Below are 12,964 nucleotides of genomic sequence, written 5' to 3' on the forward strand. Positions count from 1 at the left end.
TATTTTCCGCGGGTTTCGCGTAAGTGTTTCTACTTACGGGTCCGCCACCCCCCTTTTGGCCCTTCATACAGTGATATGTTGAATGCAGATTGGTAATAACATTTGACCTTACTGTTGAGTGGAGCCGCATGCAGAGCAAGACTCAAGCAAGGATTGGTGGCTACATACATACATACATACATACGTTATGCAAAAACTAATACACCTCAAAGCAACCTTATCTTAGGCCTAGAAACGCCCTTATATAAAATATTGAAAAAGATTTTATCTTCAATTGGTTCCATGCAACGAAAGTTTGACCAAAAATTACAATATTCACGTCGAAAAACAACAAATAGCCATAACTTTTCCAAATCTCAATCGATTTTTATGATATTTGGAGTGAAAGTCTCTTACTTGAATAGCAATTGAACCACCATGACATTTATAAGATTTGTTTTGAATTGAGCTAGAAATCTTAAAAAGAAACTCTTACCCCACTCGAACTTTTGCCCCACTTTACTCTATAATATATCACTTCCAAAATGTTGCAAACACAAAGCATTTTTTTTTTGTAAAATCATAGAACGTTGTTTTCTCGTTCGTAATTCGCGTCACAAATGTTTCGTAAAATTGCTTTGAAATTAGCACTAGCATTGAGCATTTCGCACAAATTCGTAGGTGGTACAGTCCTAGACCATTGTATGAGGGTTGTCTCCTTCCCGTCCATTACCAAAGTCAGAAATTTGGGATTAACCTTTAGTCTTAGACAAGATAGACGCATCCTCCAATAGTCGCACCAAACACCTACTTAAGAAAGATGCAGAGAACTCTAACTCTACACCTCTCATAGGTGTAACGGGATGTTGTGGAATGTTCATGGAAAGGGTAGTGCCATAGGATACGTTCGGTAGACGTTTTGGCCTACAAATGGTTGATATTTACGCATTGTGATCATGCGCTGCTGATCAGAACAAACTCACCAAATTCTTTTTTGAAACACCTCTGCAATCCGTCGCTCCTCTAATAATGAACTATAGCGTGAGCCGTAACGTAGCACTGCACATTCAAATGCACGCACCGCACGGAAAAACGACAAAAAAACTGCAGTTTATAATCCATCCCGAACCAATTTAACAAATTCAATTTTTGAATCAATACGCTTAACACACACAAAAGATAAAAAAAACGAGTCGCGCGGAACGAATTCAATTGCTGGAGCCGTCATAGAGCACTCTCGAGCAAAACGTAAGCAAATCGAATAAAACACGAATCATCTTCAGATATAATCTCCTGACAAAAAAAAAACACTTATATGACTATGTTTCCACAGAACATTTGCACGTGGCATTCACTGAATCTAATTTTCACCAGTCGAATTGAAAAATAAAACGCCTCGTAAAATTGCTTTGAAATAATAGAAATAATACGTTCAAAAGTAAGGACTGTTCATTTTATAAAGTGGACACCTTGAGCATGCTGTATCTTTTTAATTAATCAATGAAATTTCAATCGGTTTTCTGCACATCGTTTGACTAGTATTGTACAATGTTGTGATAATAAAAATTCTCCAAAATTAATTAAATTTCACACGAATATGGAACAACGATTAAAACGGTCGGTTTTTGGAGGTTATCAAAATCAATGATTGTAAGAAATTGGCTGGAAAATTCGACAATTTATATTTTTTATTTTCAAAAAGGGCTTGTTCTTCGAAAGTATCATCAACTAGAAGCCTGATGGAAAAAATCAAGTTATTTTTGGAACAACAATTTTACAGATATAATAACATCATTTTCCCCCTATATTTTTAGAGAAAACCATTTTAAAATTGAAGGGGATCGGTATGAGTAGAATTTTTTGGTTAAAAGTACGTCCTGACGGAAGTCCTAATATAGTATTAATATGAGAAATGACTTACGCCTTCATAGAGTTACTTATTAAGTCCCCAGGTGACATTTAAAGCACAATAGATACACAATTGCTTTATTCTTAGAAGACCTTTCAAAGTACATTGACAATCATCAAAATTGGCAACACTGCTGTAATAAAATCGACTTCATTTTGCACCTATTATTTTTGTAATATGTTATTCTGAGATTAACAATTGAAATTTTCGGAGAAAACCATTTACAATTTGCTGCAGATCGATAAATATGCGTACACGATTTTAAAAGTATGAGACTTTTTAGTAAAACTACCATAAACAGTAAAATTTGTGCTTAGGACTGTGGTTTAAACGCACGATTTGGCTCTCGTTTGCACAAATATAGTTTATTTAGTAAAGCAGACCAGTTTTGAACACGCTTTTTACTTTCCTCTTTTGCTGGGAGTGAAAGCATGGTGTATCAGCAAATTTGGCCATAAATGGGTGCATCACTAATGTTACCTAATGTCAGAAAATGGTGGAATATAGTTGATTTTTTTAAAGCAATACCTTTTGTAGAATAGTAAAGGATACAAACATACAATATGTTCATAAAAAATAGGATTTTTGTTTTGCGAAAAATAATGTTAAACTTTGACAAACAACTTTTCTTAGGAGTTTATGGAAAAATTATTTGGCTCTTCAACCAAAAGCATTTTCTAAGATCTTATATTTTAATAGTATTGTAGAATAATAGTTGAACGATGCACAGAAAACCGATTACGATTTTATCAATAAATAAAAAAGATATAGCAAAAACAAAGTGTCCACTTTATAAAACGAACAGTCCTTACGTAACTGGACTATCTATGTCGTTTCATCCATTGTATCCAAATTATTTTTTTTTGCAGTGATATGACGATATCGTATGTTCCATATGTTTTACTGCTTTAAAGCTTCGCAACGATTGAGATATATTACTTTGAAATATTGTGGGTAATGTATTTGATAATAGAAGTTTGTCTTATCATCAAAGTTACTCACGTAATTAAAAACCACAGCCGCATCGTTCCAGAGCCTCTGCAGAGGCATCATGTAAATAAATTACGAAACCGGTTGAGCCGCAGTCAAATTGTAAATAATACAGCAATTGCACCAAACAACCACTTTTCACTTTCATCCAACCGAACCGAGCCATATGCACGCTATCGTCTTTCTCTTAAGCAAGCGATTTAAGCCACTCACAACACGAGTCAAGCTTATTAAACCGGAAGGTAATGAAGAAAGTGATTCGCACACCCTATTTGATTCGCACCTTCGGTTTGAAGTTTCCAGTGTAGTGCCATAACTACCTACACAACCGAAGCAAAGCACGAATAAGGTGATGCAGTTATGAAAAATAGCACCACTAATAGTGAATGTATGTTAGCCCGGAGCAGACCGGATCCTCCACTCAACGACCAAGCAATCAACCGGGTAGGCCCGGATCTCCATGTTTGGCAGCCGGAAAATTGTTCGTACATAGATAGTACACCATTGTTTTATTTATTCGCTATCATCGCTTCTCATATGATTCATAATGAAAGCAAGAGTGCAAACTTTTATTTTCTTCGTCATGTTGGTGCAGTGTGTTGAACAGAATTTTCTGTGAAGGAGTTATTGTTCATAATGGACAGTTAAATAACACTGATTTTATTATTATTATTAACATTTTTTGCCACTGATCATTGGTTTGACAATGAAGATCTTATTCTAGTAAATTGTACAAAACACATTTGGAAGTACTGCAATCCTCTGTATTATAATCAGAGTTGCTTGCTGTCACTATCAACGCTTGAAATTTGCTGATTTGTACAGGCCGACTGCGATATATTGCATTTGAGGTGCAAATCTTGACTAAATATCCTCCAAATGCGGTAACACAAACCAATCAAAGGACTCCTAGCAACGATTATCTAAATCACCGCTGACCTAGATAGAAAAACCAAACTTTGACATCGCATTTCTTGTAGAAAATCTTACCGCGTTTTGTGTTCCCGCATTTGATATTTGCGTTTCAAACGCACACAGCAATAATTCGGATCATTCCTTATCACATCAACATCATGCTGTCTACTCCATCACCAATGCACTGATGGCGATAGACTATGGATATCACTGATGGGTCAAGTTTTGCCTTAAATTAAGCAAATAAAATGGCAATTTATCAGTACGATATTCTTGATAGTGCTGCAAACGGATTGAAACTGTGTGTTGGTCACTGAAAAACATTAATAATGTGGGTTATTACCACGTGATCACTCATTCTGCAGTGATTGTGATCTAGAGGGCGATGTCGCATCACCGCTGTTGGTTGTCAGATCAAAATGATACTGATAGTTCGCAACTGATATTGATAACTTTAGTCCATCATCCATCAGCTGATATGACTGATATTGTGCAACTCTGATTATAATTTCATACTTTTTTTCTGAATAATGTCAAAGCTGATATCAGTTTTTTTTTAAATGAAAGTCTATATTTCAAATGATCTTCTTCTTCCTGGCATTAACATCCTCACTGGGACAGAGCCTGCTTCTCAGTTTAGTGTTCTTATGAGCATTTCCACAGTTATTAACTGAGAGCTTTCTTTGCCAAATTTGCCATTTTCGCATTCGTATATCGTGTGGCAGGTATGATGATACTCTATGCCCAGGGAAGTCAAGGAGATTTCCATTATGAAAAGATCCTGGACCGACCGGGAATCGAACCCAGACACCTTCAGCATGGCTTTGCTTTGTAGCCGCGGTTTCTAACCACTCGGCAAAGGAAGGCCACTAATGATTTTTCAATGATGATTTGATTTCAAATGATAGGCATCTTTTTAATTCTCTTTCTCATCCAAAATGATACTTAAAGACATATTTTTCTGCACGTATTAAATCTTGGTGCAAAATTCTAGAGATTCCAAGGTAACCTTATTAGACTCGTCAGAAATAGTTTCTTCAGAATTCACTCTAGAAAATCCTTGAGCACTCCAATAATTAAAATAGGGATTTTCCCGTAATCGAATCCATATTTTTTCCAGAGATTTTTGGGGCTAATACTTCCACTGATTGCTCTAGTTGTATCTCTAGTCCTAGAGAAGATTCTAAAAATCTTCACAGAATTTTTTAAAGTTTCCCACGTGAGCTCTTCCACGAAAATTCAGAAAGGTTTATTCTGGAGTTTTTGAAGAAATTCAAATTTTTTCAACATAAAGCCAAAAAAAAATCATTCTTCCAGTCATTGTTTATATGAATTTCTACATTTTTTCCTAGAATTCCTTCACGGATGATTCAGAAGAACAGAATAACAGAAATCACCATGAAATTGCCTTATTTTTTTGTTTAACTTTCGATAGTATTTCTTACTAATACCTGCACTTCTTTCAAACATTTTTCAAATTTTTCAAGTTATTTCACAGATAAAATTTTCATAATTTTTTGGAGGTTCTAAGCCATCATATACTAAACTATTAATCCCAGGTATTTCGCCGATCTTTACTCCAAAAACTTCTTCATGAATTCTGTCAGATGTTTTTCATGATGCGAATATAGCCATAGAAATTTTCCTTAAACGCACAACTGTTCATCTTTTCGTAATGGACATTTTCTTAGGCATAGAACACACATGAAAAAAATTTCAATTAACAACGAACAACTTCAGATTATAACTGTGTATGCAGTGCTAATAAATCAGGTTTACCCAACCCTTTTGAATCGTGGGCCAAATCTCAGAAAGCATATTGTGCGGCCAAACTTTTTTCAACATTGTTTTAAGTTATTGAGCAGTTGATCACCTTCATAAGCGCCACGATGATAGTGTGAACGAAGAGCGAGGTATTTAACACATGTGTTGTACAAAACACAACAGCGCAATTACTGCTAGAGCAGTATAAGGGTTAGCTATGAGAAGGGCCAGATACGGCCTGCAGTGCATACATTAGGCTGGGCTGTCATGAAAAAATTAAGCTGATAAAACGAAAGAGTTTTTCTAGGAATTATTTCAGTAAATATTGCTGCATATTTTTTTAGTAAGTATCTCAGTAATTAGTATGTAGGAAATCCTTGAAGACTTTCTCGTGAGTTCAGGTGTTCTCTCAGAATTCCTTGCAAATGTTCATCAGGAATTTCAACAAAATTTTCATCGATGATTATTTTACAATTTTGTTAAGAAATACCTCCCGAAAATTTCCAGGAATTTCTCCAATAGTTTATAAAAAAAAATCCCTTAGCAATTCTTCGGATACACCCCTGGATAAGTTGTAGGAGTTTCTTGAAAAAAAAATCCAATGAATTTCTGAAGGAATATTATGAGGAATCTCTGGAGTATTTGTGAAGGTATCCTTAGATGAATTCTTGGTTGAAATCGTGCAGAAATCGTAAACGACGATGTTGAATAAAATCCTAGGAAATCCCAGAAGGCATTTCTGGAGAAATAACTGGTTCAATTCGAAAATCTTGGAAGGAAATTCTAAAGCAATCGATCATTGAACTCATTTCTGGACGAATTAGGACTTTCTTAAGAAATGTATGAAAGAATCTTTGGAGGAATTCTTGGTGAAAACCACGGAGTAATTTCTAGCGTTACTCAATGAAAAAATTCTGGTTGAATTTTTGAAGACATACACAGCAAAAATTTGTGAATATTAACCCATTAACGCCCAGTGATCTATTTTGAGATCAGATACCTCGAACGCCCAGTGATCTATTTTGAGATCAGTTACATTTCTGAATACAGTTAATTTTTTAGACAAAATGGATGGTTGGTATCTTTGGCAAAGTTGTGAAAGACATTATGGGCAGTCTAATGACAGGTTTTTTAATTCATATTTCTTCCACTAGGTTGCGCTATCAGCATAATACATTTCTGTTTTGTCACCAGCTCTTGTAGGCATCACCACGCTCATCTTATTCTACCATAAGCGTGGTTTGCTAATCAGAGATTCCTGAACAATTATAGAATGGTTCCTGTGCCGGAAGTCAGTGTGGATTCTGGGATTCCAGAGTAAATTATGAGATTTCAGAATATATCCTGGGATGCCAATGTGGATCCAGTGTTTCCAGTGCAGAATCCTGAAATTCCAGTGTGAATCCTGGAGTTATAGTGTGGATCGTAGGGTTTCAGTGTGGACGCTGGGATTGTAGTGTAGATTCTGGGAATCCCATGTGGATTCTGGGAATCCAGTGTGGATTCTGGGAATCCAGTTAGGATTCTGGGAATCCAGTGTGGATTCTGGGAATCCAGTGTGGATTCTGGGAATCCAGTGTGGATTCTGGGAATCCAGTGTGGATTCTGGGAATCCAGTGTGGATTCTGGGAATCCAGTGTGGATTCTGGGAATCCAGTGTGGATTCTGGGAATCCAGTGTGGATTCTGGGAATCCAGTGTGGATTCTGGGAATCCAGTGTGGATTCTGGGAATCCAGTGTGGATTCTGGGAATCCAGTGTGGATTCTGGGAATCCAGTGTGGATTCTGGGAATCCAGTGTGGATTCTGGGAATCCAGTGTGGATTCTGGGAATCCAGTGTGGATTCTGGGAATCCAGTGTGGATTCTGGGAATCCAGTGTGGATTCTGGGAATCCAGTGTGGATTCTGGGAATCCAGTGTGGATTCTGGGAATCCAGTGTGGATTCTGGGAATCCAGTGTGGATTCTGGGAATCCAGTGTGGATTCTGGGAATCCAGTGTGGATTCTGGGAATCCAGTGTGGATTCTGGGAATCCAGTGTGGATTCTGGGAATCCAGTGTGGATTCTGGGAATCCAGTGTGGATTCTGGGAATCCAGTGTGGATTCTGGGAATCCAGTGTGGATTCTGGGAATCCAGTGTGGATTCTGGGAATCCAGTGTGGATTCTGGGAATCCAGTGTGGATTCTGGGAATCCAGTGTGGATTCTGGGAATCCAGTGTGGATTCTGGGAATCCAGTGTGGATTCTGGGAATCCAGTGTGGATTCTGGGAATCCAGTGTGGATTCTGGGAATCCAGTGTGGATTCTGGGAATCCAGTGGTTGGAATCAGTGGATTCTGGGAATCCAGTGTGGATTCTGGGAATCCAGTGTGGATTCTGGGAATCCAGTGTGGATTCTGGGAATCCAGTGTGGTGTGGATTCTGGGAATCCAGTGTGGATTCTGGGAATCCAGTGTGGATTCTGGGAATCCAGTGTGGATTCTGGGAATCCAGTGTGGATTCTGGGAATCCAGTGTGGATTCTGGGAATCCAGTGTGGATTCTGGGAATCCAGTGTGGATTCTGGGAATCCAGTGTGGATTCTGGGAATACAGTGTGGATTCTGGGAATCCAGTGTGGATTCTGGGAATCCAGTGTGGATTCTGGGAATCCAGTGTGGATTCTGGGAATCCAGTGTGGATCCTTGGAGTCCAGCATAGATCATGGATTTCTAGTGCAGATTTAGGGATTCTAGTGTAGATGCTTGTATTCCAGTGAGGATTCTGGCATTCCAGTGGGAATTGTTAAATGGTAACCCAAGGATATACTGAGGGAATCCTGTTGGAGTGATGTTGAAAGTCTGTGCAAATTTCGTAAAAAAAAATGCGAAAATAGTGAATAAAAAGTTTTAAAATACATTGGAAATCTAACGAGAATGCTTCTTGTGATGGCCCTGTTGAAATTTTATCTTATAATTATACTGCAAACAGTTAGTATTTCTGAGAGATTCACGTAGAAATACTTTGGGAATTTGGATTTGTCTTATTGGTAAGAGTCAATTGCAAGAATTATTTGGGTATTGTGTAGAAATACTGCGGGAATTGTCAACATTATGAGAATTCAGTGTGTTTTTGCATGAGCATCCTGGAAAAATTGGGGATTTTGTGATATTCTAAGAGAATCCTGAGGGAATCCTGTTGGAATTCTGTACGAAGCCTTCAAGATTTCTGTAGAAACAATATGTAATTGTTAGGAATCCTGCTAAATCCTTAGTGGTTTTTATTACGACAAAAAATATCATATTCGTGTATATTTGTATAAGTGTGTACCCCGTAACCATTTGATACAAACGAGCCTGGCGTAAAATAAAGGAGGTGAATGCGACTACTGCACGGGTAAAAATCGGATCCCAAAATCATAAAAAAAGACTCATGATTTCTGGAGCCTAGGGTATTTTCAGTTTATGAAAATACACCATGATTCGAAAGCATGATATCATGATTCGGTGCACCCGTAACGCAGTCAGTGCGTTATACTTTTGGCAGAATCATAAAGCTAAATCATGATGTTGGAATTTGGAATCATAATTTCCGGTGCGCATCTTTATGATTCTGGTCGGGTTTGCAAGCGCCATGAAGCTAAATCACATATTTAGGCTTTAGAATCATGATTCCAGGTGCGCATGGTTTATGATTCCGGTCGTTTTTTACAGGATCATGCAGCTAAATCATGCCATTAGGATCCCAAATCATGATTTCTGGTGCGCATCGTTTATGATTATCATTATATTTTCGGACCATAAAGTGAAATCATGATACTGGGATTTGGAATCATGATTTTGGGTGCGCATCATTTATGATTCTGGTTGAATTTGTTGGCACCATAAAACCAAATCACGTTTTTGAAATTTGGAATCATGATTTTTGGTGGGCATTGCTAATGACTCTGAGGAGGATGTAACGACAAAATTGCGTTGATACTTTCATTTATTGTAAAGAACTACTGTAGTGTGAAAGACAGAATAATATTTTAACTATTATTGTGCGTAAAGTTGACTTTTCATGTTTGGTGATTTGTAGATAATATTGTATTATTTTCTTGTTTATTGAAATGATGAAGGTTTGTTCTTTGGTAAATGCTACTACACATAGAGTACCTACATACACTCCCGGTCAAAAGTTTGGGGTCACCCCCTGAAAGACATATATAAGTTTTATGGTGATATCTCTGCGAATTTTCATCCAATTTCAAATCCTTTAGGCTCATCTGAAAGATAAAGAATTAAACTTTGTACATAGTTTGCAGATAATAATTTTTACATATGGTCGGTGTTAAGTCAGAGTGAACTAGACGATATTTTGGACAGGTGTAGACAATCCAACAATTTTGACAACTCTGAACTTTTCGATGCTATTTTGTTAGAGAAGTTTTATTACATAAAAGAACTATGGTATTTCAGAAAATAAAGCGTTTGATGTGATATCCCAAGTGCCTGAAGGACATTTTTCTAAAATCATTGAAAAATACATGGTCCGGTCTGACTGGACATCGACCATATAGTGTATGGAAAAATGACCCAAAATTTTGATATTTTCAATTGCGCCTACCAAATTTTGAGATAAAGGTTGTAATAGAAGCCTAGTTCTATACCCTCTCAGCCACTTTTAAGAGATCATGGCGGAAAAATCTAGGAAAAAAGGTATTCCAAAAAATATCAACTGATGTCATTGATAAAATTTTTGGGTCACCCCTTAGTATGTTGCAATCCTTAAGTTTTGAGTCTCTTTCATAAAAAATGTAACAATTTTTCGTTCATATCTCTATCATTTTTTTTTTCAAAATTATATTTCTACACTGCTGGTGAAGGATAATGAATAGTACTCATTATAAGTCTTACGAAAATGAACTCAAACTTTTATGGACTGCTTCATACTAAGGGGTGACCCAACACTTTTGGTCGATGACCAAAATGACTTTTGTGTCAATTTTTCATATATTAAATGTAAAAAAATATTGCCTGCCAACTTTGTACAAAATTAGTTTCATTCCTTATCTTTCAAATGAGCTTAAAAGATTTGAAATCGGATGTAAATTCGCAGAGATATGACCATAAAACTTTTACATGTTTTTCAAGGGGTGACCCCAAACTTTTGACTAGAAGTGTATGGTACTATATTTAAGAAGTTACCTGTCATTTTAGTACCTTTAGAAGTTGCTTGTAGTATTCCTAATTGGTAATATCAGCTATTAGTAACTACATATGGATTAGCTAGAGCAGGGGTTCCCAAACTTTTTGTAATCACGGCGCCCTTTGACATTTTTTATCAGAAGCGCGGCGCACTATTATCATTTTATACAAAAATATGAATATTTTCGACAAAGTTTCTGCCAGACTTTTCATGCTAGAACAAAATCTACTTCTGCAAAAAGTACGTTCTTTGATAATTCAATAAAATTATTGATATGAAAAACAATTGCACATTTTTTTTACAAAAATAGGAATCTGCAAAAAAATATTAGATTATATTTTGAACTATCACAGTTTCTGGTGTTTCTGGATCCTGTAGTGAACTTTAAATTCTTGCTAAATTTGCGCCGCTTGTATTGTAAAAGCATAAAAATAGAAAAAAAAACGACAAATTTTGATCGAAGCAGGATTTAAAAAAAATCGTCAAAGGATTCCTTTCAATTCGAGGCTATAAAAATGTCTTTACATTTGCGAAAGATTTCAACATGGTTAACATTTTTGCATCAGAATAAGAAATAAGAAAAGTTGAATTGTTTCTCCCAGTGTTGTGAAACCCCCTTCTCGATATAACTAAGCGACTTTAATTTTGATAAGGAGAATAAAAATTATGGCATTTTCCAGGTTAGTTTACTTTTTGACATATGATCGCAGAAATGAGCCAGCCTAGGGCTGCAATTCTCTTAAACAATTAATAACATAAGTTCTTCCGTTTCTATGAAAATGTGTAGTATAACACAGGTAAACAAAGGAAGAGCAAGCAAACAAGATGAAAAAATCATAGTGGAGCTTTTAACAACACAATGTAACTCCATCCAGCCTGAAGATCTGTTTGTTACTGAGATCCCTACCAGCAAGGTTGTGACTATAGCGTAATAACAATTTGATATCATTTATAGAGGATGTTGTTTCAGAACTTCATCAATATATAAACTCTGAGAAAGTTCTAACTAATCCTACAGAAAACTCTATTACAGTAGACGTTCGGTCGGTGCAAACGGTTTAACTGCAATGCTTTTTAACTGCTAGTCCGGTAACTGCAACAATTCTCCAGTTATCGCACCACCAAACGTCAAAATGGTGCGCCATTTAATGAATTTCACGTTCATTTTACGTCAGTTGATGGGTTGTTGACGTTTGTCAGTCGTTGCAGTTATCGAATTTCGTTCGCTAAGTGAAACGTAAACATGTTGCAGTTACCGAACGTCTACTGTATATACCTTTACAATGTTTGTCAACATAAATTAGGAACATGGAATTTGAAAAACTTTGAACATAGATATTAATTTTTTTTTTGAACTGGTTAGCGATATCTCAAAGCTATCTTAATGTTTTCACTCCCAAAAAGTTGCATTCAACTTCTGTGGCGAGCAGCTTAATTGTCTTCTTTGTTCGATTTTCGTATTCAACTTTCGTCTGATGCTTTCGATCAATGTAACACAATTACCTATAACATAAGTTGAGAAGGTTTGCCAGGCCTTACTTTTAATCGGCCCACGGCGCCCCTGAAAAAGATTTAAGGCGCCCAGGGCGCCGCGGCGCACAGTTTGGGAAGCACTGAGCTAGAGGTTTTGTCTGTCATTTTTTGCAGACTAAACTACTGTGTGACGGTCTGATTAAGGACATGGTTTGTGAAATCTAAAAATGGCTATCACAATGGCCGCCTCTCATTCTGCTCTAATTCCCATGATCATAAATCTGATCATCCAGCAGGTCTATGAAGCTGAAAATATAACTCGTTGCTCGCTCACTCGCAGTAAACATTGTGGTACATTTTCAGATTGAGGCAGATTTTCAGATTTGTGCTCGAGAAAACGCGAGGCAAAATGCATAGTTTTGAAAGTAAACGCACTGCACCTTCACCTTAAGCTATTTGTGAGTACAACATTTATTTAAAACATATTTTGGGGTTTTGAGTTTAATTCATTTATTCTATTCTTTTCACTTGAAAAAAGATTATTTTAAGAAAAAAAAAACGATCTTCCAGTTTAATTATCTATACCTTTTAGCAAATCACGTGTGCTCTTCGGGAGCTCAATAATGGACGCCGGGATTTTGAACAGGTATGACTGAACAAAGAGCCACAGCGGTTTGCAGTCCGGAGTATATCGCAAATTTAGCACATAAGTGATATGCATACAAATGCATACAGCATGCACAATATTATCTGCGATATACTCCGCG

General features: G+C 36.7%; 1 protein-coding gene across 6 annotated transcripts in view; it reads right to left on the reverse strand.

Annotated features, from left to right (window-relative positions):
- The window catches only part of LOC5564177 (arf-GAP domain and FG repeat-containing protein 1), a 195,154-nt gene that overhangs the window by 116,499 nt on the left and 65,691 nt on the right, over positions 1-12,964 (reverse strand). The gene's annotated exons all lie outside the window — the stretch shown is intronic.

The sequence above is a fragment of the Aedes aegypti genome, chromosome 2 (assembly GCF_002204515.2).
Source record: "Aedes aegypti strain LVP_AGWG chromosome 2, AaegL5.0 Primary Assembly, whole genome shotgun sequence".
In the NCBI taxonomy this organism is placed as follows: Eukaryota; Metazoa; Arthropoda; class Insecta; order Diptera; family Culicidae; genus Aedes; species Aedes aegypti.